Raw genomic sequence first — 2,608 nt, forward strand, 5'->3', positions numbered from 1 at the left:
AATGTGTCTTTTTTGGGGGACATAATTCAACTCATTACAGGCAACTATATAAGCTTTAAGGATTAGGAAAGACTTCCTGAATTAGGTGATATTCCAAAAGAACTTTGAATGAAAAACTGAAGATGGTAAGTAGAAGAAATGAGGAAGTATATCTTCAATACATGAGAACAGTGTGTACAAGATTTCAAGGATGACATAATATTAAGTATGCATGAATTAAAATCAGCTTGGTATTGCTGCAGTACCATGTGAGTAGTAGAAAGAGAGGGGAGATAAGATAGGAAATGCGATTTGACCACATATTTCAAGTTATATTATAAACTTGGTCTTTATCCAAGACTTAAGCAAACAATGAATTGTTGCTATTGTTGTTTAAGAAGAAATGAGATCTGTGTCTTGGACACATGTGCATGTGTGGGATGGGAGGACCAAGTGCTTTGTGATAGTTTCCATTTTGAGATCATCAAACTTTGGTTTTCCCCCACCCCCAAACATAAATTAACTGGGTTGGGTGATTTCCTTCATGATGATGTAATTTTTAATCCATCATAAAGTGGGAGTAATTTGAGTTGTTAAAAATTGGTAGGTGTTCAGTGGCCTGATTTGGATGAGGTGATTTGATTAAAATCCAAATGAGAGGAAATAGAACTTCAAACTGCAAAACCACAAGCACAATGACCACTAAATTGGACTTGTTAGGCCGGTTCCTGTCATTATGTCATACACAAAATAGGTACAATGACTTATTTAAATGATCATTTCATGGTATTTTCTTTCAAAGAACTGAAGGAAATTTGAAAAAGTTTATGTTGACTTGCTCAGCCATATGTAAAGACTTATTAATATTTACTTTACAAAATATTTAATTCTCTTAAACAACTTCAAAGTACAATGTAGTCATTGTGGTGAAAAAAAAAATCATCCAAAAGATGATTTTTAATATAGTTCAGTATTAACCATGCTGAAGATTGTGAACCCTCATATTACTTAAGCAGCTACTTTGGCTCTGCTATGTCTGTTTCTGTGATCTTCATATTTATTAGATGTTCTAAATGGTAAAAATTAATTTATTGAAATTAATTTACCTCTAAATAAAAGTAAATGTATTAACAATAGGAAGTTTTCAAGGGGAAAGGTTTTAATTGTTGCTGTTGTTTTAAAAAATGCATGATTTTTAATTAAATTTTTCCAATTCATATTTCTGTAAATTATTGAGGGTATTAACAGTATTTTATTAACTCAGGCAATAAACTTTCATTATGTGCTCTGAACTCACAGATACTTGGTTTGTTTTTTGTTTTCCTTTCTTCCTCCTCTCATTCCTTCTTATTCCTTTTATGTTCCCTCCTCTCTTTTCCCTCCTTTGCTATTCATGCATTACATAAATCTATTTCTTTTCTTTTCCCATGCAATCTTTGGCAATGATTTTGTCAAGCAGTCAGAAATCATTTCAAAGTCTCTCCTAGCTTATTTTTGGATACAGAGTTTCATCCCAAGAGAATTAATTTCCTGACTTCTCCTGACTCTTAATGACTAACACACCCACTCTAACCCACATCTATCCAGTTACCGTTTATTCACAATCTTTGGAAATTATTTAAAATTATTTAAAATGTTTGTCTTCTATTGACATAGAAATAGCAACCTAGGTTCATTTCCTGGTATTTACTTTTACAGATTAAATTGAGCAATTTCTATCCCTCATACTCTAAGATACCTGCAATAGATAATTTTATGACTTTTCCAACTGGATACCCATGTGGAGGTACATAATGATTATTCATTTGAGACTAGTACACATGTCATTATAAGAACCTTTTACTCCCCAGTAAAGCAGTTAGTAGTGACATTAAATCTGATGGTATTTTTTATTTTTATTTTTTGATAGCAAGTATTTTTTACCATGCTCTTTCTGGTTGAAACTGTACTCAGTGCTCTGCAATTTATGTTTCAGCCTCTATAATATTAGTAAAATATTAATATATGCATGAAAAGTTGCAGTGAACGTAATTACAGTGGCACAGTGATAAACACATAGCTATTTTGCTTGGTAATATTATGTATTTAACAGGTTTATTTGTTCAACAGTTCTAACTTTAATTATATTTTGCCATTTGGGATTTTTAGACATATAACAATCATAGCTCTTCTCTGGCTATTAGTCTAAGAAGATTGAATTCATTATAAAAATAATCTGTATTTGTTTATTTATTTTTTTTCTTAATGCCTTACAAGTGAACTAACAAATGATAACTTTCTTCTCTGCTGATATTATGTGACTCATTTGCATGCCAAACAAATCACTCTCCCTTCCTACCTGTGGCCATGAAGAATGCTAAAAAGGGTTTTGGTCTCAGGCCTGCTCAGTTTATAGGGAGTGTGCTGTAAGTATTCTCAAGACTGGGGGTTATGCTCTGCTCCTTATGATTTCAGTTCTAGATCTCTCAAGTGCTTCAGGGAACAAGCTAACAAAAAATAAACTGCCAAGGACTACAGAAACTGATAAATGGATGCAGAGAGTCAGTATTCATAACAGCCAAACGTAGTCCTTTTGTAATCAACCACAGGGGGGAATAACTCTCTGTGAAATCTGCTCTATCAGGGAGTG

Source organism: Orycteropus afer, unplaced genomic scaffold (assembly GCF_000298275.1).
Source record: "Orycteropus afer afer isolate SDZICR_OR568_19922 unplaced genomic scaffold, OryAfe1.0 scaffold00012, whole genome shotgun sequence".
Classification (NCBI taxonomy): domain Eukaryota; kingdom Metazoa; phylum Chordata; class Mammalia; order Tubulidentata; family Orycteropodidae; genus Orycteropus; species Orycteropus afer.